The sequence below is a fragment of the Bufo bufo genome, chromosome 1 (genome assembly GCF_905171765.1).
Source record: "Bufo bufo chromosome 1, aBufBuf1.1, whole genome shotgun sequence".
Lineage (NCBI taxonomy): Eukaryota > Metazoa > Chordata > Amphibia > Anura > Bufonidae > Bufo > Bufo bufo.
This window is the reverse complement of record NC_053389.1, coordinates 451,624,891-451,652,439: the sequence shown is the minus strand read 5'-3', so window position 1 is coordinate 451,652,439 and position 27,549 is coordinate 451,624,891.

The following is a 27,549-nucleotide window of genomic DNA, read 5'->3' as shown; positions in this document are numbered from 1 at the left end:
AAACTCTTGAGCATCCACAGTCAGAAGATGACGCTGGGGAACTGCAATTAGTGTTCCAGATGGTGGATGATGATAATGAAACACAGTTGCCAATAAGTCAACGGCAATTAGTGTCTCAAGAGGTTGATGATGAGGTTGAGACACAGTTGTCTATAAGTGAGGTTCTTGTTAGGTCAACAAGTCAGGAGGATGACCAGAGTGAGAAAGTGGAAGAGGAGGTGCTGGACGATTAAATCACTGACCCAACCTGGGAAGGTGGCAAGCCGAGTGAGGACAGCAGTACAGAGGGGGAGGGATCCGCAGCACCACAACAGGCTGGAAGAGGCAGTGGGGTGGCAAAATAGATAAGGCAGGCCACAACAAACAGGCCCAAAACTTTTCCCCGGAGCACCCCCTTGCGGCAATCTCCCTTGCCAAGTGGTAGATGTTCCGCAGTCTGGCGCTTTTTTAAAGAAAGTGCGGTATATGGTTCAATCTTCCTTTTCTTGTCCTCCACCTCCTCCATCATATCAACATGCTTATTTGGCTGCCCTCGCTCCTAATGTTTTAGAGGGTCAGCTCAGCAGTAGGGATGAGCGAACCCGAACTGTATAGTTCGGGTTCGTACCGAATTTTGGGGTGTCCGTGACACGGACCCGAACCCGAACATTTTCGTAAAAGTCCGGGTTCGGGTTCGGTGTTCGGCGCTTTCTTGGCACTTTTTGAAAGGCTGCAAAGCAGCCAATCAGCAAGCGTCATACTACTTGCCCCAAGAGGCCATCACAGCCATGCCTACTATTGGCATGGCTGTGATTGGCCAGTACAGCATGTGACCCAGCCTCTATATAAGCTTGGGTCACGTAGCGCTGCACGTCACTCTGCTGTTACAAGTGTAGGGAGAGGTTGCAGCTGCGACGTTAGGGCGAGATTAGGCAATGATTAACTCCTCCAAAACACTTAAGACAGTGATCGATCTACAGCTGTGGATCATTGAACTGCTGCTATTCAATTGCTCACTGTTTTTAGGCTGCCCAGAGCGTTTTTCAGTCACTTTTTTCTGGGGTGATCGGCGGCCATTTCGTGGCTTGTGGTGCGCCAGCACAAGCTGCCACCAAGTCCATTTAACCATCAATAGTGTGGTTATTTTTTGCTATATCCTACATCAGGGGCAAGCTGTCACCAAGTCCATTTAACCATCAATAGTGTGGTTATTTTTTGGCTATATCCTACATCAAGGGCAAGCTGCCACCAAGTCCATTTAACCATCAATAGTGTGGTTATTTTTTGGCTATATCCTACATCAGGGGCAAGCTGCCACCAAGTCCATTTAACCATCAATAGTGTGGTTATTTAAATCTATCCATAAAAGGGTATATTAGATTCAAGGTGCTGATAGGGTCATTCTCAATAACTTCACACACACGCTACTGTGCATATCCAAGTCTAATTCTGTCCGTAAACGTATACCTGTCACCCAGCGCCTAAATAATAGGCCTCAAATTTATATTCAGCTAAATCTCTGGCTATTGCTGTAGCTGGTTAAGTTATATTGTGTCCGTCAAAGCACAGTTTTTGTTCTGGTTTGAAATACAATTCCCAACCTAGCAATTTCCTAAATTAAAACATGCGGAGCCCCACGGAGTTGAAACAATTTATTATAACTACGTTTGATAAAATATGATAAAATACAATAAAATACATAAAATAAATTAAACAATGGTAGTAGTTTTGTAATATTCGAATCAACTTATTGCAGACAAAGTATCCTGGATGTTCTCAATAGTGGATGGGTCTGCAATGACACACAATAAATGCTTAACTGCAGATCCTAACAACAGGGTGTTGTCTTGCAAATAAAACGCACTCTAGGTCACTACAGTCCATATGTATACAAGTCACAAAATATTCAGAAGGACTGTTTGAATTCCAGGAGGTTGCATCAAACTCCGGTTATATTCATATGCAAGAAAAACGCACTGAGAGACTCTACATGCAGAAAAGCGCATACAGTGATTTCCTATGCAGGCACTATATTCCTATCTCTGTATATCTACAGTTTCTGCAATCCATGCATTCCAAGGTTGTTATAGGAGTTTTTCATAAGAATTTTCTGCATGCATTTATATTTGTATTTTTCTCAAGAATTCTATTCAAGAGGATCCTCAAAGAAGTTATTCCACACAAAGTCCCGATTGCAATATTCACATATGAACGCTATATTGTTGTTTCATTATAAATGTAAGTTTGTAACGATAACCCACACTTGTGGGCTTACCTGGCCTTTTTATTCAGCTGTTTTTTTCTGGGTGATTGTCGCTTCCGACTTTATGCCGGCGTCCCGGTCTTTGCTGTGTCAGCGGCTTAGTATTCCCCAGTGATGACTTTCAGCTGGTTGCAGGCAGGTTAATATAGAGCGTCTTGTTTGAATCCTCGATATCCTCTGGTTTTTAACAGTGCACTGTTATTTCGGGGTTCAAATCCTTCAGGGGTGAAACTCTCGCCAGACGCGTTTCGGGGACACTCTCCCCTTCCTCAGTGGCATGCCGTAAACATATACCTGTCACCCAGCGCCTAAATAATAGGCCTCAAATTTATATTCAGCAAAATCTGTGGCTATTGCTGTAGCTGCTCAAGTTATTTTGTGTCCGTCAAAGCACAGTTTTTGTTCTAGGTTGAAATACAATTCCCAACCTAGCAATTTTCTAAATTAGTGGTTTCTGCTGTATCAGGCCTACTTTAAATCTATCCCTAAAAGGGTATATTAGATTCAAGGTGCTGATAGGGTCATTCTCAATAACTTCACACACACGCTACTGTGCATATCCAAGTCTAATTCTGTCCGTAAACGTATACCTGTCACCCAGCGCCTAAATAATAGGCCTCAAATTTATATTCAGCTAAATCTGTCATTACTGCTGTGCCTGTATTAGTGTAATACGGTACCTAAATAGATAGCCAGATAGTGTTAGGTGTCTGTAAAAAAAGGCCTGAATTTGAATTCAATACATTGGGCCAAATAATATTTTTCTTTTTGTGGTGAACGGTAACAATGAGGAAAACATCTAGTAAGGGACGCGGACGCGGACATGGTCGTGGTGGTGTTAGTGGACCCTCTGGGGCTGGGAGAGTACGTGGCCGTTCTGCCACAGCCACACGTCCTAGTGTACCAACTACCTCAGGTCCCAGTAGCCGCCAGAATTTACAGGGATATTTGGTGGGGCCCAATGCCGTTCTAAGGATGGTAAGGCCTGAGCAGGTACAGGCATTAGTCAATTGGGTGGCCGACAGTGGATCCAGCACGTTCACATTATCTCCCACCCAGTCTTCTGCAGAAAGCGCACAGATGGCACATGAAAACCAAGCCCATCAGTCTGTCACATTACCCCCATGCATATCAGGGAAACTGTCTGAGCCTCAAGTTATGCAGCAGTCTCTTATGCTGTTTGAAGACTCTGCTGGCAGGGTTTCCCAAGGGCATCCACCTAGCCCTTCCCCAGCGGTGGAAGACATAGAATGCACTAACGCACAACCACTTATGTTTCCTGATGATGAGGACATGGGAATACCACCTCAGCACGTCTCTGATGATGACGAAACACAGGTTCCAACTGCTTCGTCTTTCTGCAGTGTGCAGACTGAACAGGAGGTCAGGGATGAAGACGATGCAGGGGACGATGAGGTCCTAGACCCCACATGGAATGAAGGTCGTGCCACTGACTTTCACAGTTCAGATGAAGAGGCAGTGGTGAGACCGAGCCAACAGCGTAGTAAAAGACAAAGAGGGAGCAGTGGGCAAAAGCAGAACACCCGCCGCCAAGAGACTCCGCCTGCTACTGACCGCCGCCATCTGGGGCCGAGCACCCCAAAGGCAGCTTCAAGGAGTTCCCTGGCATGGCAGTTCTTCAAACAATGTGCTGACGACAAGACCCGAGTGGTTTGCACGCTGTGCCATCAGAGCCTGAAGCGAGGCATTAACGTTCTGAACCTTAGCACAACCTGCATGACCAGGCACCTGCATGCAAAGCATGAACTGCAGTGGAGTAAACACCTTAAAAACAAGGAAGTCACTCAGGCTCCCCCTGCTACCTCTTCTGCTGCTGCCGCCTCGGCCTCTTCTGCTGCTGCCGCCTCGGCCTCTTCCTCCGCCTCTGGAGGAACGTTGGCACCTGCCGCCCAGCAAACATGGGATGTACCACCAACACCACCACCTGCGTCACCAAGCATCTCAACCATGTCACACGGCAGCGTTCAGCTCTCCATCTCACAAACATTTGAGAGAAAGCGTAAATTTCCACCTAGCCACCCTTGATCCCTGGCCCTGAATGCCAGCATTTCTAAACTACTGGCCTATGAAATGCTGTCATTCAGGCTGGTGGACACAGACAGCTTCAAACAGCTCATGTCGCTTGCTGTCCCACAGTATGTTGTTCCCAGCCGGCAATACTTCTCCAAGAGAGCCGTGCCTTCCCTGGACAACCAAGTATCTGATAAAATCAAGTGTGCACTGCGCAACGCCATCTGTGGCAAGGTCCACCTAACCACAGATACGTGGACCAGTAAGCATGGCCAGGGACGCTATATCTCCCTAACTGCACACTGGGTAAATGTAGTGGCGGCTGGGCCCCAGGCGGAGAGCTGTTTGGCGCACGTCCTTCCGTCGCCAAGGATCGCAGGGCAACATTCTTTGCCTCCTGTTGCCTCCTCCTCCTACTCAGCTTCCTCCTCCTCTTCTTCCACCTGCTCATCCAGTCAGCCACACACCTTCACCACCAACTTCAGCACAGCCCGGGGTAAACGTCAGCAGGCCATTCTGAAACTCATATGTTTGGGGGACAGGCCCCACACCGCACAGGAGTTGTGGCGGGGTATAGAACAACAGACCGACGAGTGGTTGCTGCCGGTGAGCCTCAAGCCCGGCCTGGTGGTGTGCGATAATGGGCAAAATCTCGTTGCAGCTCTGGGACTAGCCGGTTTGATGCACATCCCTTGCCTGGCGCATGTGCTGAATTTGGTGGTGCAGAAGTTCATTCACAACTACCCCAACATGTCAGAGCTGCTGCATAAAGTGCGGGCCGTCTGTTCGCGCTTCCGGCGTTCACATCCTGCCGCTGCTCGCCTGTCTGCGCTACAGCGTAACTTCGGCCTTCCCGCTCACCGCCTCATATGTGACGTGCCCACCAGGTGGAACTCCACCTTGCACATGCTGGACAGACTGTGCGAGCAGCAGCAGGCCATAGTGGAGTTTCAGCTGCAGCACGCACGGGTCAGTCGCACTGCGGAACAGCACAACTTCACCACCAATGACTGGGCCTCCATGTGAGACCTGTGTGCCCTGTTGCACTGTTTCGAGTACTCCACCAACACGGCCAGTGGCGATGACGCTGTTATCAGCGTTACAATACCACTTCTATGTCTCCTTGAGAAAACACTTAGGGCGATGATGGAAGAGGAGGTGGCCCAGGAGGAGGAGGAGGAGGAAGAGGGGTCATTTTTAGCACTTTCAGGCCAGTCTCTTCGAAGTGACTCAGAGGGAGGTTTTTTGCAACAGCAGAGGCCAGGTACAAATGTGGCCAGACAGGGCCCACTACTGGAGGACGAGGAGGACGAGGATGAGGAGGAGGTGGAGGAGGATGAGGATGAAGCATGTTCACAGCGGGGTGGCACCCAACGCAGCTCGGGCCCATCACTGGTGCGTGGCTGGGGGGAAACGCAGGACGATGACGATACGCCTCCCACAGAGGACAGCTTGTCCTTACCTCTGGGCAGCCTGGCACACATGAGCGACTACATGCTGCAGTGCCTGCGCAACGATAGCAGAGTTGCCCACATTTTAACGCGTGCGGACTACTGGGTTGCCACCCTGCTGGATCCCCGGTACAAAGACAATGTGCCCACCTTACTTCCTGCACTGGAGCATGATAGGAAGATTCGCGAGTACAAGCGCACATTGGTAGACGCGCTACTGAGAGCATTCCCAAATGTCACAGGGGAACAAGTGGAAGCCCAAGGCGAAGGCAGAGGAGGAGCAAGAGGTCGCCAACGCAGCTGTGTCACGGCCAGCTCCTCTGAGGGCAGGGTTAGCATGGCAGAGATGTGGAAAAGTTTTGTCACCAGGCCACAGCTAACTGCACCACCACCTGATACGGAATGTGTTAGCAGAAGGCAACATTTCACTAACATGGTGGAACAGTACGTGTGCACACCCCTCCACGTACTGACTGATGGTTCGGCCCCATTCAACTTCTGGGTCTCCAAATTGTCCATGTGGCTAGAGCTAGCCTTTTATGCCTTGGAGGTGCTGGCCTGCCCGGCGGCCAGTGTTTTGTCTGAACGTGTATTCAGCACGGCAGGGGGCGTCATTACAGACAAACGCAGCCGCCTGTCTACAGCCAATGTGGACAAGCTGATGTTCATAAAAATGAACCAGGCAAGGATCCCACAGGACCTGTCCATCCCTTGTGCAGATTAGACATGAATTACCTCCCCTTAACCATATATTATTGTACTCCAGGGCACTTCCTCATTCAATCCTATTTTTATTTTCATTTTACCATTATATTGCGGGGCAACCCAAAGTTGAATGAACCTCTCCTCTGTCTGGGTGCCGGGGCCTAAAAATATCTGACAGTGGCCTGTTCCAGTGGTGGGTGACATGAAGCCTGATTCTCTGCTATGACATGAAGACTGATTCTCTGCTGACATGAAGCCAGATTCTCTGCTATGGGAACTCTCTCCTCTGCCTGGGTGCCTGGGCCTAAATATCTGACAATGGACTGTTCCAGTGGTGGGTGACGTGAAGCCTGATTCTCTGCTATGGGACCTCTCTCCTCTGCCTGGGTGCCTGGGTGCCTGGGCCTAAATATCTGACAATGGACTGTTCCAGTGGTGGGTGACGTGAAGCCTGATTCTCTGCTATGACATGAAGACTGATTCTCTGCTGACATGAAGCCAGATTCTCTGCTATGGGACCTCTCTCCTCTGCCTGGGTGCCTGGGTGCCTGGGCCTAAATATCTGACAATGGACTGTTCCAGTGGTGGGTGACGTGAAGCCTGATTCTCTGCTATGACATGAAGACTGATTCTCTGCTGACATGAAGCCAGATTCTCTGCTATGGGACCTCTCTCCTCTGTCTGGGTGCCAGGGCCTAAATATATGACAATGGACTGTTCCAGTGGTGGGTGACGTGAAGCCTGATTCTCTGCTATGACGTGAAGACTGATTCTCTGCTGACATGAAGCCAGATTCTCTGCTATGGGACCTCTCTCCTCTGCCTGGGTTCCTGGGCCTAAATATGTGACAATGGACTGTTCCAGTGGTGGGTGACATGAAGCATGATTCTCTGCTATGACATGAAGACTGATTCTCTTCTGACATGAAGCCTGAATCTCTGTTATGGGACCTCTCTCCTCTGTCTGGGTGCCGGGGCCTAAATATATGACAATGGACTGTTCCAGTGCTGGTGTCACGGATGGTGTACAGGAAACAAGACAATGCAATACAATAATGACTCACTGGATCCACAACTAAGGAACAAAAGGGAGACCCCTACATGAGACCTGCCACTCTCCCTAATTGCTCAGCCTATGCGAACACCCCAAAGGTGGATGGGCGCATATCCACGTACCTCGGCTATCTAATACCTGAAGACCCTACAATAGTGAGGGGACACGACCACCGGCTCCCTACACTAGACACGGAGGGAGTCAGGGTCACCTGAAAATCCAGCAGACAGAAAATCACAAATAAAGGAACAGCACTTATCTTGCAGAGGACTGGGAAATAGAAACAGCAAGCACACACACTCCAGGAAGTTGTATAAGCCGCAACCTAATGCATTATGGGGAGGAACTTAAAGGGAAGCAATCAGTCCAACTGCATGACAGCTGAGATAGACTAACGAGATGAGGAACTTAACCAAAACAAAGAAACTCAAGGAGGAGGATCTGGAAAGCTCCTGTCAGAGCTTCTCAACTGTCTGGTTGTGACAGTACCCCTCCCTCTACGAGTGGACTCCGGACACTCAGAGCCCACCTTCTCAGGATGGGACCTATGGAAAGCCCTGATGAGACGAGTGGCCTTAATGTCCGTCACTGGGACCCACATCCTCTCCTCAGGACCATAACCCTCCCAATGAACGAGGTACTGGAGGGAACCGCGGACAAGACGAGAATCCACAATCCTAGAGACCTGAAATTCAAGATTTCCATCAACCATAATCGGAGGAGGAGGCAAAGGCGAGGGTACAATAGGTTGAACATAAGGTTTCAATAAGGACTTATGAAAAACATTATGGATCTTCCAAGTCTGAGGAAGATCAAGACGGTAGGCAACAGGATTGATGACAGACAGGATCTTGTAAGGCCCAATAAACCTAGGACCCAACTTCCAGGAGGGAACCTTCAATTTGATATTCTTGGTAGACAACCACACCAGATCACCAACATTCAGGTCCGGACCAGGCACTTATCTCTTATCTGCCACACGCTTATATCTCTCACTCATGCTCTTTAGATTATCCTGAATCTTTTGCCAAATAGATGACAAAGACGAGGTGAATCTGTCCTCATCAGGTAAACCAGAAGACCCCTCTCCCGAGAAAGTCCCAAACTGCGGATGAAACCCATATGCACCAAAAAATGGTGACTTATCAGAGGACTCCTGACGACGGTTATTTAAAGCAAACTCAGCAAGGGACAAAAGAGAACACCAATCCTCCTGATTCTCCGCCACAAAACAGCGCAGATATGTTTCCAGATTCTGATTGACGCGCTCTGTCTGGCCATTCGACTGCAGGTGGAAAGCAGAAGAGAATGACAACCGAACCCCCAAGCGAGAACAGAAAGCCTTCCAGAATCTGGAAACAAACTGCGTGCCCCTATCAGAGACTATGTCTGAAGGAATACCATGCAATTTGACAATGTGGTCAATAAATGCCTGCGCCAGCGTCTTAGCATTGGGCAAACCAGGAAAAGGGATGAAATGCACCATTTTGCTAAAACGGTCCACCACCACCAGAATCACAGTCTTCCCCGAGGAACGAGGCAAGTCCGTTATGAAGTCCATGGACAGATGTGTCCAAGGACGGGAAGGAATGGGTAAGGGAAGGAGAGGACCTGATGGCCGTGAATGAGGGACTTTGGCACGAGCGCAAGTCTCGCAAGCTGCCACAAAACCCTCAACCGACTTACGAAGCGCAGGCCACCAGAATCTCTGAGCGATGAGATCCAGTGTGGCTCTTGCCCCCGGGTGCCCAGCAAGGACCGTATCGTGGTGTTCCTTAAAAATCTTGTGTCTCAAAGCGAGAGGCACAAACAACCTCCCAGGAGGACAAAGATCAGGAGCCTCTGACTGGGCTGCCTGCACCTCTGCCTCCAATTCAGTTAAAAGAGCAGAGACCACCACACCCTCAGCCAAAATGGGACCCGGGTCTTCAAAATTCCCACCTCCCAGAAAACAACGTGACAGGGCATCTGCCTTCACATTCTTAACCCCAGGGCGGAACGTGACAACAAAATTAAACCTTGAAAAGAACAAAGACCATCTGGCCTGTCTCGGGTTCAGACGCTTGGCTGACTCCAAGTAGGCCAGATTTTTATGGTCAGTAAACACGGTAATAGGGTGTCTGGCTCCCTCTAGCCAATGGCGCCATTCCTCAAAAGCCAACTTGATGGCCAACAATTCCCTATCTCCCACATCATAATTTCTCTCTGCGGAGGAGAGTTTCTTCGAGAAAAAAACACATGGTTGCCATTTGGCAGGAGAGGAACCCTGAGACAAGACCGCACCCACCCCTACCTCAGAAGCATCAACCTCAACTATGAAGGGTAACGAAATATCAGGTTGTACCAGGATGGGAGCGGAATCAAAACTCTCCTTGATATTAGAAAAGGCCTTACGCGCCTCTACCGACCAGGAAGAAAAATCTACCCCCTTTCTGGTCATATCAGTGAGTGGTTTAACAACAGAGGAATAATTCAAAATAAATTTCCTGTAATAATTGGCAAAGCCCAAAAAACGCATCAGCGCCTTCTTATTCTCAGGAAGCTCCCACTCAAGCACAGCGCGGACCTTCTCGGGGTCCATGCGAAAACCAGAAGCGGAGAGAAGAAACCCCAGAAATTGAATTTCTGGAACCGCAAACACACATTTTTCCAGTTTCGCGTATAATTTATTCTCCCGCAGGATGAGCAAGACCTGATGTAAATGTTCCTTATGAGTCTTGAAATCAGGAGAAAAAATCAAAATGTCATCCAAATACACTAATACAAATTTTCCCATTAAATGATAAAAAATGCTGTTCACGAAATGCTGAAAAACGGCTGGGGCATTCATCAAACCAAAAGGCATAACCAAATTCTCAAAATGGCCCTCAGCGGTATTGAAAGCCGTCTTCCATTCGTCTCCTTCTCTGACCCTGACCAGGTTGTATGCCCCTCTTAGGTCTAATTTGGAAAAGACTTTAGCCCCAACAACCTGGTTAAACAGGTCCGGGATCAGAGGAAGCGGATAAGGGTCACGAATAGTGATACTGTTCAGCTCCCTGAAATCCAGACAAGGTCTTAAAGAACCATCTTTTTTCTTAACAAAGAAAAAACCAGCGGCAACAGGTGACTTCGAGGGTCGTATGTGTCCTTTTCTCAGACTCTCAGAGATATAAGCACGCATAGCGACCCTCTCAGGTTGGGAAAGATTGTATAAACGAGATTTAGGCAGCTTGGCGCCTGGGATGAGATTAATAGGGCAATCGTGCTCCCTGTGCGGGGGCAAATCCTGAACTCCACTCTCAGAGAAGACATCCGAAAATTCAGAGAGGAAAGGTGGTACAGTCTTAGTAGAAACCTCAGAAACAGATGTCATGAGGCAATTCTCTCTGCAAAAGTCACTCCAACCATTTATTTGCCTCGCTTGCCAATCAATGGTGGGGTTATGTTTAGTGAGCCAGGGTAGCCCCAACACTAGAGGAGTAGGCAAACCGCTAAGGACGAAACATGACACATCCTCAACATGAGCATCACTCACAATTAAACGGATATTGTGAACTATGCCCTTTAATGATTTCTGAGAAAGTGGAGCGGAATCAATAGCAAAAACAGGAATATCCTTTCCCAAAGTGCATACCTGGAAACCATGAGTTATTGCAAATTGATTATCAATGAGATTGACAGCTGCTCCACTATCCACAAAAATCTCACCAAAAATGCTCTTGCTCTCTAGCGCCACCCTAGCAGGCAGGACAAAACGGGAACTACAAGCAAACGGAAAACCTTCAATTTCCTCCTCAACCCTGCCAATAGTAACAGATGGAACATTTTTAAAAGATTTTTTCCTTTTTGTTTCTTTATTACTCCCAGAAAACTGCCTGAATCTCCTAGAGCAGGGGTCTCCAAACCCCGGCCCGCGGGCCACAACCGGCCCGCTTGTGCGTTCGATCCGGCCCGCCCGCAGCTGACAGGTTGCAGGAACGAAAGCCGCACAACCGCCCATGCTGTCACGCTGTGCTTTTTGATTGGCTGCTGGGACCGCCGATGTCCCGGCAACCAGTGACGTCACAGGTGCGGCACCTCCCCTCTTCCCGCCCGCTGTTTGAAATAACAAATCCACGTGTGTAGCAGCGGGCGGGAGTCGGGACTCAGGAGTCCAAGAAGAAAAAAAAAAGAAGAGGAGCAGAAGCCGGCTACAGCGGAGGCAAGTGTTGCACAACGCTGATGGGGACACAATGGGGAACGCTGACATTGCTGTGCTGCGCTGATGGGGACACAAGCTGCTGAGGACACATACTGATGGGGATATTGCTGCGCTGCTGGGGACACTGCTGATGGGGACATTGCTGTTCTGATGGGGACACCGTTGATGAGGACACGGGTGTCCCCATCAATGGTGTCCCCATCAGCACAGCAATGTCCCCATCAGAGGTGTCCCCATCAGCGATGATGGGCACACTGCTGATGGGGACAATTCTGTTCTGATGGGGACATTGCTGGGGACACCGCTGTTTGGCACACTGCTGATGGGGACATGGGTGTCCACATCAATGGTGTCCCCATCAGGATAGCAATGTCCCCATCAGCGGTAACCCCATAATCGATGTCCCCATCAGCACAGCAATGTCCCCATCAGAGGTGTCCCCATCAGCGGTGATGGGGACACATGCTGCTGGGGACACCGCTGACAGGGACATTGCTGTGCTGATGGGGATGTTGCGGTGGACACTGCTGATGGGGACATTGCTGTTCTGATGGGACATTGCTGGGGACACCGCTGATGGGGACATGGGTATCCCCATCAGCGGTGACCCATCATCGGTTTCCACATCAGCACAGCGGCGTCCCCATCAGCAATGATGGGGACGCTGCTAATGTGGAAACTGCTGATGTGAACATTGCTGTGCTGATGGGGACATTGCTGAGGACACCGCTGATTGGCACACTGCTGATGGGGACAAAGGTGTCCCCATCAATGGTGTCCCCATCAGTACAGCAATGTCCCCATCAGCGTCCCCATTCTGATGGGGACATTGCTGTTCTGATGGGGACACCACTGATAGGGACACGGGTGTCCCCATCAACCGCGTCCCCAAAGGCAGTGTCCCCATCAGTGGTGTCCCCATCAGCTGCTAATGGGGACTCCGCTGATGGGGACATTGCTGTTCTGATGGGGACATCATTAATGGGGACATTGCTGTGCTGATGCTGACATTGCTGTTCTGATGGGGACATTGCTGTGCTGATGGGGACACCGCTGATGGGGACATTGCTGTGCTGATGGGGACACCGCTGATGGGGACATTGCTGTGCTGATGGGGACAACGCTGATAGGGACACGGGTGTCCCCATCAATGGTGTCCCCATCAGTGGTGTCCCCATCAGCACAGCAATGTCCCCAACAGCAGCGTCCCCATCAGTGGTGTCCCCATCAGCACAGCAATGTCCCCAACAGCAGCGTCCCCATCAGTGGGTGTCCCCATGATGGGAATATTGTTTTTCTGATGGGAATATTGTTTTTTTGATGGGAATATTTTTTTTTTTATGGGAATATTGCTTTTCTGATGGGGACATTGCTGTTCTGATTTGGCCATTGCTGTTCTGATGGGGACACCGCTGATAGGGACACGGGTGTCCCCATCAATGGTGTCCCCATCAGCCGCGTCCCCAACAGCAGTGTCCCCATCAGTGGTGGCCCCTATCAGCTGCTAATGGGGACTCCGCTGATGGGGACATTGCTGTTCTGATGGGGACATCGTTGATGGGGACATTGCTGTGCTTAAGGGTGACACGGCTGATGGGGACATTGCTGTGCTGATGCTGACATTGCTGTGCTGATGCTGACATTGCTGTGCTGATGCTGACATTGCTGTGCTGATGGGGACATTGCTGTGCTGATGGGGACATTGTTGTGCTGATGCTGACATTGCTGTGCTGATGCTGACATTGCTGTGCTGATGGGGACATTGCTGTGCTGATGGGGACATTGCTGTGCTGATGGGGACATTGCTGTGCTGATGGGGACATTGTTGTGCTGATGCTGACATTGCTGTGCTGATGCTGACATTGCTGTGCTGATGGGGACATTGCTGTGCTGATGGGGACATTGCTGTGCTGATGGGGACATTGTTGTGCTGATGCTGACATTGCTGTGCTGATGGGGACATTGCTGTGCTGATGGGGACATTGCTGTGCTGATGGGGACATTGCTGTGCTGATGGGGACATTGTTGTGCTGATGCTGACATTGCTGTGCTGATGCTGACATTGCTGTGCTGATGCTGACATTGCTGTGCTGATGGGGACATTGCTGTGCTGATGGGGACATTGCTGTGCTGATGGGGACATTGTTGTGCTGATGCTGACATTGCTGTGCTGATGGGGACATTGCTGTGCTGATGGGGACATTGCTGTGCTGATGGGGACATTGTTGTGCTGATGCTGACATTGCTGTGCTGATGGGGACATTGCTGTGCTGATGGGGACATTGCTGTGCTGATGGGGACATTGCTGTGCTGATGGGGACATTGCTGTGCTGATGGGGACATTGTTGTGCTGATGCTGACATTGCTGTGCTGATGCTGACATTGCTGTGCTGATGCTGACATTGCTGTGCTGATGGGGACATTGCTGTGCTGATGGGGACATTGCTGTGCTGATGGGGACATTGCTGTGCTGATGGGGACATTGCTGTGCTGATGGGGACATTTTTGTGCTGATGGGGACACCGCTGATAGGGACACGGGTGTCTTTGCGTTGTTTTGCTAAAGTTTTTTCTCTTTTGTTCTCAGTCATATCATGCTGATTACAAAAACGATCCATGTAAAATATATACATTTAATTTAATACATAACTGATTTTTTTTTCCGGCCCCCGAATACTTGTAAAATCTTCAATGTGGCCCTCCTGTTGAAAAGTTTGGAGACCCCTGTCCTAGAGGGACAAACATTTGCCAAATGATTTATACCTCCACAACAAAAACAAACCCTCCCATGCGGGCTGAATCTTCTATTGTCAGAGGCAATCAACCCCAGCTGCATGGGCTCCTGCTCAGAAGGGGCTGACAGCGACTGAGACCCCTGCGCACAGAAAGAGACTGCTGCACTGTCCCGGGACTGAGTATGACAGGAAGGAGAGATCTCTCCTCTCTCTCTAAGACGCCTGTCAATACGAACGGCCTGAGACATAGCAGAATCCAAGGAGGTAGGTCTCTCATGAAAGGCAAATGCATCTTTCAATCCCTCTGAAAGACCATGGCAAAATTGACTTCGGAGTGCAGCATCATTCCAACCAGTATCAGCTGCCCATCTCCGAAATTCTGAGCAGTATATCTCTGCGGATTGTTTACCCTGGCATAACAGACGTAGTCTAGACTCAGCCAGAGCAATACGATCCGGATCATCATATATCTGACCCAGGGCTAAAAATAACTCATCCACTGAACGGAGGGGCCGTGCCCCCTCCGGCAGCGAAAAGGCCCAGGATTGAGCGTTACCCCTGAGCAGCGATATAATGATCCCCACCCTCCGTTCTTCATCACCAGAGGAATGGGGAAGAAGGCGAAAATGGAGTTTGCAAGCCTCTCTAAAACGCACAAAATACTCACTACCCCCGGAGAACGTATCCGGGAGCGAGATCTTAGGCTCAGAACAAACTCCATGACTGCAAGCTGAACCGGTCACTTGAAACTGAGAAAAAGTCTTACGGAGATCAGCTACCTCCAATGAAAGACCCTGGAAGCGCTCAGCCAAAAGTGAAACCGGATCCATGCTTGAGACGGTTTTGGCGGCTTATAATGTCACGGATGGTGTACAGGAAACAAGACAATGCAATACAATAATGACTCACTGGATCCACAACTAAGGAACAAAAGGGAGACCCCTACATGAGACCTGCCAATCTCCCTAATTGCTCAGCCTATGTGAACACCCCAAAGGTGGATGGGCGCATATCCACGTACCTCGGCTATCTAATACCTGAAGACCCTACAATAGTGAGGGGACACGACCACCGGCTCCCTACACTAGACACGGAGGGAGTCAGGGTCACCTGAAAATCCAGCAGACAGAAAATCACAAATAAAGGAACAGCACTTATCTTGCAGAGGACTGGGAAATAGAAACAGCAAGCACACACACTCCAGGAAGTTGTATAAGCCGCAACCTAATGCATTATGGGGAGGAACTTAAAGGGAAGCAATCAGTCCAACTGCATGACAGTTGAGATAGACTAACGAGATGAGGAACTTAACCAAAACAAAGAAACTCAAGGAGGAGGATCTGGAAAGCTCCTGTCAGAGCTTCTCAACTGTCTGGTTGTGACAGCTGGGTGACGTGAAGCATGATTCTCTGCTATGACATGAAGACTGATTCTCTGCTGACATGAAGCCAGATTCTCTGCTATGGGACCTCTCTCCTCTGTCTGGGTGCCGGGGCCTAAATTATATGACAATGGACTGTTCCAATGTTGGGTGACGTGAATTATGATTCTCTGCTATGACATGAAGACTGATTCTCTGCTGACATGAAGCCAGATTCTATGTTATGGGACCTCTCTCCTCTGTCTGGGTGCCGGGGCCTAAAAATATCTGACAGTGGCCTGTTCCAGTGGTGGGTGACATGAAGCCTGATTCTCTGCTATGACATGAAGACTGATTCTCTGCTGAGTCGCTGACATGAAGCCAGATTCTATGTTATGGGACCTCTCTCCTCTGTCTGGGTGCCGGGGCCTAAATTATATGACAATGGACTGTTCCAATGTTGGGTGACGTGAAGCATGATTCTCTGCTATGACATGAAGACTGATTCTCTGCTGACATGAAGCCTGAATCTCTGCTATGGGACCTCTCTCCTCTGCCTGGGTGCCTGGGCCTAAATATCTGACAATGGACTGTTCCAGTGGTGGGTGACGTGAAGCCTGATTCTCTGCTATGACATGAAGACTGATTCTCTGCTGACATGAAGCCAGATTCTCTGCTATGGGACCCCTCTCCTCTGCCTGGGTGCCTGGGCCTAAATATCTGACAATGGACTGTTTCAGTTTTGGGTGACGTGAAGCCTGATTCTCTGCTATGACATGAAGCCCGATTCTCTGCTATGACATGAAGACTGATTCTCTGCTGACATGAAGCCAGATTCTATGTTATGGGACCTCTCTCCTCTGCCTGGGTGCCGGGGCCTAAATATCTGACAATGGACTGTTTCAGTTTTGGGTGACGTGAAGCCTGATTCTCTGCTATGACATGAAGACTGATTCTCTGCTGACATGAAGCCTGATTCTCTGCTATGGGACCTCTCTCCAATTGATATTGGTTAATTATTTATTTTATTTTTATTTTAATTCATTTCCCTATCCACATTTGTTTGCAGGGGATTTAACTACATTTTGCTGCCTTTTGCAGCCCTCTAGCCCTTTCCTGGGCTGTTTTACAGCCTTTTTAGTGCCGAAAAGTTCGGGTCCCCATTGACTTCAATGGGGTTCGGGTTTGGGACGAAGTTCGGGTCGGGTTCGGATCCCGAACCCGAACATTTCCGGGAAGTTCGGCCGAACTTCTCGAACCCGAACATCCAGGTGTTCGCTCAACTCTACTCAGCAGCAGATCCTCACACCTAATGTTTTAGAGGATCACCAGCAGGCCCTCGCCCATAATGTTTTAGATGGTCAGATCAGCAGCAGGCCCTCGCCACTAATATTTTAGATGTAACCCACCAAAAATAATCAATAGACCTCCAGTTATTACAAACAAAATTGTACTTTATTGAGTATAATACATACAAATATAAATTTCCATAAAAAGAATAGCAGCATATAACAACCCCTAAGGAGGATGAGGGGACAGCAGAGTCTGTCCTCCACACTCATTAATCACTTAAGGCAATGGCTTTTACTATAATGATACTTGATATAGTGGTACTTGGGGCTCAAAAAAAAAAAGGGGGCCATACAAAACAAACCCAGAAAACAACTATTATAATAAGCAGCGGTGTAAAAACACATTGCGCATCAATACATACCAACATAATAGCGATGCCGTTTCACCAACCAGGCTTCTTCCCGGGATACAAAGTCACATTTAAAAACTCCTCTTTTATATTTTAACATGGCTGTTATTAATTACGGTAATTACCAGGTGGAGTAAGTAAATCACCAATACATCGCGCGTGGCGGGTAATGGCCATCAATCATAATTTTTCAAGGGAGTGTATGATGCCCTCCTTTATGTGATATACAGATTGTATCGGAGTACCTCTTCCTTGTAATTTTTGGAAGCACTTGCACTTTATATACACGTAAATATACAGGAAAGAATGTTTTCAATAAATTTTTCCTATAAAATAGATTTTATCTTCGGTTTTGTGCGTATCATTGTCAGTCTGTAAAAGTGGCGTACTACTCGGACAGCATCATTCCCAGCAGTGACCTGGGAGTCCAAGATGCATCCAGACATCCTTCCCATGCTGTTCCAGAACCATTTCAGTGGTGTTTCCATTAATTTCTGACCTTTTCCTGTGAACCAGACACCCTCCCCTCTTCAGAGCAGGGGGTGCCTGGTTTAATGCTTGGGTTTTCCCATTGACTTCCATTGTGCTCGCACCCGAGCATCCAAAGTGTTCTACTCGATCAACACTACTAGCAATTTATTAATAAACTTGGAAAAGTGAGGGTACTTTCACACTTGCATTAGAGGTTTCCGGCAGGCAGTTCCCTTGCTGGAACTGCCTGCCGGATCTGTAAATCCGTTTGCAAACGGATGGCATTTGTTTACGTCTGTCAAATGTATTGAAATATAATTTGTAAAAAGAACAAATACCGGATCAGTTTTTCACTTGGTACACTTGGTACCGCGGTATTTTCTCTGGCCAAATACTGTAAAAGGGACTGAACTGAAGACCTCCTGATGCATACTGAACAGAATGCATTAGGATAAAACTGAAGCTTTTTTTTCCGATATTGAGCCCCTGTGACGGAACTCAATACCGGAAAACTTTAACGCTAGTGTGAAAGTACCCTAATAATAAAGGACTGACACATCACATCAATAATAGATGCTCCCGAATTATTATTTCCAATTAGTTATTAAATTAGAGATGTCAGGAGAGGTTACAGGTAAGGATGAGCAAATTGATTCTAACAAATCGATTTGTCTAATTAGTGAAAGTTTTTCACCTGTGAGGGGCTGTCCTCCCAGGTGAAAAAGTGCTCACCTGCCCGTTGACTGAAACACACTGAGCCTGTCAATCTGAGCCCTGCACCACTGCTCCAAGTAACAGAAAAGGCACAGAAGCTCAAATTCAGCTTCAGGGGCAATGGTTGTTCATGGGCCACTACCAGGGAGTGTAACAGCGCATGGACAGTCACTGCTCCTGCAGCCGAATTTGAGCTTTGAGGCCTACACAGTTAATCGGAGCAGCACTCAGACTGTCAGGGCGGGTGAGATATCTGGCCCTGTCAATCAACAGGCAGGTGGGTGCTTTTTCACCTGTGGTAGCCCCTCACAGGCAAAGAAATCTTGATAATAAGATGAATAAATTCACTCGTTCCTAGTTACAGGTCATCTTTAAATGTATTTTCTAGTTACATGCCTACTCATTTAAGTGGCCATAACTTTCTTCAACCTATGTTGAAGCTAAATACACTCATTAACAAAAAATAAATAACATAACGCATCCAGATAGAAATGTCAGATTACTGCCAAACTCTGCCTGCAGTTATGTCTCAGGCAGATATGTAATTGATTACTGGTGTGGTCTCATTAGAGTGACACTGGCCCTTATCACAAGAGGGCGTAAAAGTGCTTCCCCTATCGACCTATAAAAAAGGCTCTCAGAGGCTACTTTTGGGTACTGGTGAGAGATCGTTTACTTGTAGACATGCCACCATGACGCACTCAAAGACATTTTGCCCAGTTGACAGACTTTAAGGGGGGCACATACAGTAATTGGACTGAGATCAGTAGGATGGTAATTTCAAAAAATTGCCCAACCATCTAGGCTGTTCTTCCCTAGCTATTAGCTATTAGAAGGTGTTAGGAGCAGTTGTTAAATGAGGACATGTACTCATGCTGAACAGGCTTCGAACAGTCCAGACAGACCAACTGTAGAGAGGACTGTTTGCTCTGCTGATAAGCACGATCAGCTTTCACAGTTTTATTGTCCACCATCAAGACATAGGTGGCACCCTTCAACCTATGTCCTGCCACAGATTTTATATATTTTAAGGTGTGTACCAATCCCTTTATTGTGCAGATATTTCTCGGATTTTCGCACTTTATTTAGTAATTTCCTTTGGTCCAATAGAAAACCAAGTTTAGCATACTCTTTGCTTATTAGGAAAACTAATACTGGAGGTTTATCCCTGCCTGATTTACAATCTTATCTCCACGCTATTCAGTGGGAACGGTGGATTGAGTTAGCTAGACCCCATAATAAGGCCCTACATGTTGAATTGGAGAAAGCTCTGCTAGGTGAAGACACCTGTCATCGTCTTTGGGTTAACACACGTATTAAAAAAGGTAAACCCCCCATTAGTGCCCTAACACGCTGCTTATTCCAATACTGTGGAAAATCCGAGGCCCTATCAATGTCTGCTTCCAAATTATCACCTATAGCCCCCCTATCTGTTCTCCCCTTCTTCCTTAATACAGACAAAAGTGACCCTCATAGAGCATGGTATTATCTAACTGAACTTAGGATATCTGACCTGATTAAATCCACAGATCTCTCAGAATTCCTTAAAAAAGCCCAAAGCCTCATACCTGGACATTTGAGATCAGTTCTGTCTGAGTTAGATGTCGAAATCTGCTGTAAAAAGTATAAGAACTCACACACTAATGCTCATGTTGACCCCACTTGGCTTGAAAATTACACCCTATTGCCGAATCCCCCTCCTAAGATTCTCTCAAAACTATATTCCCAACTAATATTGAACTCCGCGCCTGAGAAGCCAACTTATTTAAGGGCATGGGAGGGAGAGCTACAGACTTCTTTCTCAAGGGAAGAAGTTAGAGTTATTTTAAAACACTCTCACGGATTCTAGAAATGTATACGCATCCAGGAAAACTCTTTTAAAATACTATCTAGGTGGTACAAAACTCCAGACTTCCTATACAGAGCACACCTCTCCCCTTCAGATAAGTGTTGGAGATGCCAGGAAGAACGGGGTTCCATCTCCCACATATGGTGGTCTTGTAAAATTATCTCAAAATTCTGGTCAGAGGTAGAACATATCATTAATAAGGTCTGTGGCTCTCACATCTCATTGACCCCAACACTAGTTCTGTTATGGCTTCCACAGAGAGATCTCAGACCCTCAACTAGAGATTTGGCCACGCATATGATCTCAGCTGCCAAGTACATTGTCCCTACCAAGTGGAAAAACTCTGAACCTCCCACCATTAAAGAGTGGTTGGATAAAATCCACCAAATATGTCTTATGGAGGAAATGCTGGGTTGGGAAAGGGCCAACAGGAAAGGTTTTTTAAAAACTTGGCAGCCGTGGTTGAATTTCTATAGAGATCATGGGAAGATTTAACCCTTGTCCATATGTTTTTAGGGTTTGTTCATTCACTTTTGACTCTATAGGGAGCAGATTTGACACCCCCTCTCCTCCTTTAGGTGAACCACTATTGGAAAAATCATCTTCTCTGATTCCGCCTCATATAGGGCGCATACATGGAACATATATATCTAGTCATATCTCATACTCATATACCAGAGGTTGTGTACCTGTGAGAACTGATATAATATCTGAATATGTTTATACATCCAGGTCATAAAGATCTGTCTCAGACCCTTCCGTCTGTTGTGTTTACTGTTATTTCTTTCTTTTCTTTTCTTTTATTAGTTGATGGTACAATCAATACTTGAGACCTAAGGCTGATAGTCTAACTATTCCTTACTAATAGCAAACTTCATAGGCTTATAACACTCCTTAAAAATATTCTGTGATTTGTTGGGGTTTACTGCAGTCACTGATCAGTTACCTTATTAAGAATTACCAGCAATTTTGGAAACATTTTATGTGGTGATTTAAGTGGGGATTGTCCACTTGAGCTCCTGTAAATGTACTATTTGCCTTATTTGTACTTGAAAAAATGTACTACTTTGTTGTCCACTTTTTCTTTATTGAAAATCTCATAAATAAAGAATTTACAAAAAAAAGACATAGGTGGCACCTTCACTACATACCATTTTCTCTGCCTGGACCATTTCCAGGAGCTTAGCTAAAGGAAATTTTGTGTCAAGCTCCACGTGTCCTGCCATTTACAGCCATCCACCATTGCCTTTGTTTGAACTGGTGTGATTAATGATACACCTGAACTGCTACTGACTGGAACTGTATTGTCTTTAGCAATGAATCCAGGTTCTGTTTGGGATCTGACAACGGTTGGGATTGATTATGAAGGCCTTGTGATGAGCTCTTCAATCCTACCTTTGTTGTGGAGCAACACATTGCTCCACCTGCTGGTGTGATGATCTGGGGAGCCATCACATAAGACAATCAGTCGCCCCTAATAATGATAAGAGAGACACTCAACAATATTGTAGGACATTTTGCTGCCACATACTGTATGTTTCCACTTATGGCAAGGATTCCAATTGGCATTTTTCAGAAGGATATTGCTTGTCTACACAGCAAGGTTTCCCAGGAATGTCTCCACCAGATTCCAACACTTCTTTGGCCTGCTGGGTCGCTAGATTTATCACCAATGAGCTCCAGTAGGGATAGCAAGTGTTGATAACATCTGTAAAGCGCTGTGGAATATGTGAGCACTATATAAGAGAGTAAAATAAAATAAATTTAAAAAAATGTATGCCACCATGCCCAACTATATCTCATCTTGTATCCAGGTTATTACCCCTTAAAAAAGCTGACCGTAAAACGCACATGAAGGAGTGGTGAAGGTCTGACTTGGTGTGGGATTGTTTACTTTTGGTCTGAATGATTTACTGCTTATTTATTTACATTATTCAGCTATTATGTGCATTACTGGTGCATTGGGCTATATTGTCTTTGGTTGAGCAGTTTCTCTTATAGCTACTGTACACTGTTAGGGTCCATTCAAACGTCCGCAAAATGGGTCTGCATCCTTTCCCTTATAACATGGTTATAAGGGAAAATAATAGCAATCTTTATACAGAATGCTTACGAAAATGTGGCTTGAGGGGTTAAAAATAAATAAATAAATAATCTCACCTCATCCTCTTGTTCGCGCAGCCGGCATCGTCTTCTTTCTTCTTCTTTCAGGACCTGCAAAAGGACCTTTGATGACGTGATCCTTCTATCTTCATTCAGCAGGACCTGTACTGATGTCACCGAAAGAAGAAGAAAGAAGACTATGCCGGCTGTGCGAACAAGAGGATGAGGTGAGTTATTTATTTATTTTTTTAACCCCTCAAGCCACATTTTAGTAAGCATTCTGTATTAAGAATGCTATTATTTTCCCTTATAACCATGTTATAAGGGAAAATAATACATTAATAGACTTTAATGGGGTTGCTCATCCCTATCATCTCCTAGCAACCATGCGTGAAAATCGCACCACATCCGCACTTGCTTGCACTACACGCATTGCATCCGCGCGGAATTCTCGCCCGTGTGAAAGGGGCCTTAGGCTGTGTTTGTAATGCCATATAATTATCATGCACTTGCACTTTAATACTTTCATCCTGCCATCGTACCACCACATTTATGTTGTTTTTAACTTTTTTAACTTGTTTGTGCTTGCCAATCATGTTGATAATATTTGTTAAATAAAATTAATTACATAATTATGTCCACAGTCTGACTACTGAGCTTTCTATTATCTAACCGCATATACCCTTATTGATTTTGCAGCAGGGTACTAGAGCCTCCATTTAATAGTACAGTTTTCCTCAATAAACTTATCCTTTCCCTATAATATATTGTAATCACTCACATAAATCATCATTCATTCACATATAGAAAATTTCATATGATTCCAAGAACTCTTGTTGTTACATAGCACAATGGTACTATGGACACAAAATGGTACTATTGCTGTAAGGACAAAAACATACTACTGCAGAACACAACCTTATAGTTGGTATAAGACAGAGATAAAGGACAGAAATAAGAAAAGTTGATAAGCAGCCCTTTTACATGAAACAATGATCAGCGAATGAACAATGCTGTCCTGTTCTCACAACATGTACCCCCGGGGTCTGTATGCAGTTCAACAGGCAGATATCACCATTCTACTAGTTAATAAGATGAGACTTGTTTCTGTAGTCTGTGGTTTTTATTAACCGGCAGTAGATAAGGTAAACTATAAGAAAATTAACATAAAAGAACTGAATATACAGCATAATGTACACAAAACCTATACAAAAACATTAGTTAATTCCTTACCGACGATGCTTTAATAAGAGACACACAATGTGCAGCTGCTCCTTCCATGAGGTGAAGGGAAAAAGGAAGAAGGAGCCTGTCTCTTTCCCAGAAAGCACTGTGAGCAGGAAATCACGTGACCAAATGAATATGCATAGTTTAACAAGGCAGAAGATGCACTTACAGCTAAAGGTCACTAGATGGTGCTGAAGGCACACATATGAACACACACATTAACAAACTATGCAATAGTTAGTGAAGAGAAGACAGTACAAATGCTTTTTCCCAATTACTGGCCTGTGTAAACATGATGCTGATCACTCAACAAATTAGAAAATGCTCATTTGTCGGGTTATTACATCTTTTCGGTGGCACTAGAAATCATCATTTTTCTGTAGCACATTGCCGCATGTAAAAAGGAGCTGCCAACAATGGAAATTGTATTAGAACAAATGATTGTACTATTTATTGTTTGTCCCCATTTTGTAAATGCACTTAACCCCTAAAGGACCTATGACATATATGTACGTCATAAGTCCGGCCCCTAAACATGGCGCCAGCTCAAACGTGCAGTGGGTGCCATAGCCGCAGGGTTTCTGCTATTTTAAATAGCAGAGGCCCGCGACACATTTATGCAATCAACCATAAGGCTGATTGCATACATTTTACTCTTCAGATGCCGTGGTCAAATGTGACCACGGCATCTGATCATCCCAGAAGCGGAAGTCGCGCGCTTCCACTCCGGTAACAGCGTTCCCCGGCTGAGATCGGGAAACCCGTTACATCAAGCTGACTTCAGTGCCTATTTCAGGAATATACCAATACAGGCCACTAGGTGTCAGCATTGTATTGTTATATTCCAAATAAAGTGTTCAATGTTGGCTATATAGCCATCAATGAACACAATGTGCAATATAATGATTCCCAGTTATAGCTACCCAAGGTGACTTAGAAAAATTTAAAAAAGTTTTTACAAATATTTAAAAAATGAAAACAGCCAATTTGCCATTTTTTGTCACTTCAACTACCCAATAATTTTTTTTGAAAAAGTGATCAAGAAGTCGCACACACTTCAAATTGGTATCACTGAAAAGAACAGATCATGCAGCAAAAAATGAGCTCTCCTCACACAGCCCCATACACATAACTACAAAAAAGTTGGAAAAACCTCTATGTTTAAAAAATAAAACTGAAAAAACTATTTATAAGTGCAGGGAAAGGATCTTAATGCAGGGAGAGACGTCAGAAGGCGCTAAAGACAGTGCTAGAAAAGCGATTTACAAGTGCAGGGAAAGATAATTTGGAAAGATCATCATACAGCTCTGTCATTCCAGCAATTTGTTCTTGTGGTGCAAGTGCTATGTTGAAAAGCCTTTAGTGGTCTCTATCTTTTCAAACAAGAAAAATATATTATCAGTTCACGTCGGCGGTTATATGTGTTGAAAGCGTACAGAAAGAAAAAATATACGGACTTCACTGGTGCACTTATTTGTGGCAAAAGCGTTTAGTGGCCTATTTCATTATAGAAAGAAAAAAATATACGCACTTCACTGGTGCAGTTATTTGTGGCAAAAGCGTTTGGTGGCCTATTTCAGTACAGAAAGAAAAAATATATACGCACTTCACTAGCGCACTTATTTGTGACTAAAGCGTTCCGTGGCCTATTTTATTATAGAAAGAAAAAATATACGCACTTCACTGGTACACTTATTTGTGGCAAAAGGGTTTAGTGCACTATTTCATTATAGAAAGACAAAAATATACTCACTTCATTGGTGCAGTTATTTGCGGCAAAAGCATTTAGTGGCCTATTTCAGTACAAAAAGAAAAATATATTCTCAGTTCACTTCTGTAGTTATATGTCTTGAAAGAGTGCAGAAAGAAAAAAATATACACACTTCACTGGTGCATTTATTTCTGCTGAAAGCGTTTACTGGCCTATTTCAGTACAAAAAGAATAATATATTCTCAGTTCAAGTCGGCTGTTATATGTGTTGAAAGCATGGCTGGGAGTCAGCATGGTGGCAGCAGTGGGAGGTCGGGAGCCAAACGTGCCTGGGGTAGACCAACTGCTTCGCAGCAGCCATCCTTCCCGGGAAGTAGTGGTGCAGGGGTTCACGGAAGAAGCGGCAGTAGCAGTCAGTCAGTGCGGCGGCTATATGTGTTATTTTGTATTTTAGTACTTTTGTATTTCAAAAGCTTTTACTGATCTTTTTCAGTACTAAAAGAAAAATATATATGCATTTCACTTCGGCAGTTATTATTATTTCAGTACAAAAGCTAAATATATTCAGCGTTCACTTTTGCAGTTGTGGTAAAACCTTTAGTGGTGTATTTCAGTCGAAAAACAAAATATATTCAGCATTCAGAGCTGCAGTAATATTTGTGGTAAAATCTTTATTATTGTATTTTGGTGGAAAAACTAATTTTTTTCAGTGTTCAGTGCTGTAGTAATATGCCCTAAAATCTCCATGATGTCTCCATGATAAATCTGCCGCGTGGGGGCCCCGTGTGGCTTCTACACAATTTCAAAATAATCCTTCAGCGGAGCGAATAGATGCTGGATGACCGGGACGCTCCATTACCTTCCCAGGAGCTGCTGTCGGGAGCAGCGGTTTATTTCTGAGACGTCCGTATAGTGCGGGGGGAATACGAAGACCCTCTCCATCTCTGTGCTCCGTTATATGCGGTAAAATCTTTGGTGACTTATTTCGGTGGAAAAACAAATTGTAATCAGCGTTCAGCGCTGCAGTTATATGCAGTAAAATCTTTTGTGACTTATTTCTGTGAAATAACTAATTGTATTCAGCGTTCAGCGATGCAGTTATATGCGGTAAAATCTTTTGTGACTTATTCCGGTTCAAAAACAAATTTTATTCAGCGTTCAGCGCTGTAGTAATGAGTGGTAAAATCTTTATTGAAGTATTTTGGTCGAAAAACAAAATGTATTCTGCGGTCAGCACTGCGGTTATATGCGGTAAAATCTTTAGTGACGTATCTTCATGAACTTCGTGACTCTTCCGGGCTCAAAGCTATCTTCACGCTTTGTCTTTTCATTGTCTGTAGCTACTTGAGGCCTGTTCATGCCAGGCAGGTTCCCCCAGAAGTATCTTGGTCGATCGAGACTCTGTCCCTGTGCCATTCTGTGGCTTCCTCATGCTGCTGCCACCTCCAGACTCGGTCATTGTGCCACTCTGTGGCCTCCTCCTGATGTTTCCACCTCCAGACTCTGTCGTTGTGCCATTCTGTGGTAACTGTTGTGGAAAAATTATTGTTCACTGTATGGTCGCCATCTATCCTATGGAGATGCGCATAGTCGTTCGCATCGCGCAGAAACTTCCGCACGATGGTCTGGTATTACTGCAGGATACCAGTGTCATGGCGCCGGCTGAGGCAGGAGGGATGGGGACCATCGAACAAAGGTTTCTTCATCCGCGAGGATAAGCGTGGCAACGAAAAGGGCGCGAATAAGTGTGCGAACGCGCAAACGTAAGTAAGGATTTACAGATTGTACTTCTGGCGGTCGTTTTCGGTTGTGAGAACGAGACAAAGGAGCAAACGGCGATATCAGTTGGCGAGCACAGTTAGGGAGCAATTTTTTTTCCCCGTTATCAGCAGAACTTAAAGGAGACACAGCTTAATTTTCAAAAAGCAAAAAAGGCTGGCATAAGGTAAGAAGATCCTTCTCCTTACTCTCATTTTTGAGAAAGTTTTGCTCTTTGTGAATTGAAATCTGTGT